Source organism: Rhinolophus sinicus, chromosome 1, assembly GCF_057876585.1.
Source record: "Rhinolophus sinicus isolate RSI-liver-muscle chromosome 1, RSI-T2T, whole genome shotgun sequence".
Taxonomy (NCBI): Eukaryota; Metazoa; Chordata; class Mammalia; order Chiroptera; family Rhinolophidae; genus Rhinolophus; species Rhinolophus sinicus.
In genome coordinates, this window is record NC_142501.1 from 144,687,919 (window position 1) to 144,688,615 (window position 697).

Consider the following 697-nt stretch of genomic DNA (forward strand, 5'->3'; position numbering starts at 1 on the left):
GTTTTACCTACAGTGTCTTATTTAATCTTATAACCATTGTGTGTCCTACGTTTATCATCTACACGAGAAAACCAAAGATGAGAGAGGTTGGGTACATTTTCGAGGTCATTCAACTAATAAGGGAAGAAATCAAATTCAAACATAGACTTTGCTAACTGAATAGGGTGCTTTTTAGCCACTACACCATCCTTCCTCTGTCTCAAAAAAATAACTGATAGGACAGAACTACATGGTACTAACTACAAGGAGGTCATAGAAGGGCGAGTTCACGGTAGGCTGGAGTAGTCATGGGCTATAGAGTAGAAGAAAGGTGTCCATACAGAGCATCTATTCCATGCTTCTCAAACTTTTTTTTTTTTCCACTGTGGTAAAAAACACATGATATTTTTTTAAAATATGGACTGCTCCATGAGTTTTTGTGTTATCCTTGCCCAGGGGCCATGCTAATCTTCTCTATGTCATTCCAATTTTAGTGTATGTACAGCTGAAGGGACCACTCTCAACCATTTTAACTAACAACCCATAACATGAAATGTATTTTACATCATTGCCCAGTAAACACACACATATATAACTGAGATGAAATTTTACTTTGCAATACTTTCCATATTCTTATGCAGTGCACTCCATTTTTCTACTATGTTTTATATCTCTCTTTTAAAATAATTCTGGTCATGGTCTAGTAAATAGAATTTAG

General features: G+C 35.7%; 1 non-coding gene across 1 annotated transcript; it reads right to left on the reverse strand.

Annotated features, from left to right (window-relative positions):
* Nucleotides 1-390: 390 nt before the first annotated feature.
* On the reverse strand, nucleotides 391-494 carry LOC141570231 (U6 spliceosomal RNA). Its single transcript, XR_012494242.1, has one exon. It is a non-coding gene; the product is annotated as a U6 spliceosomal RNA (small nuclear RNA).
* Nucleotides 495-697: the final 203 nt, after the last annotated feature.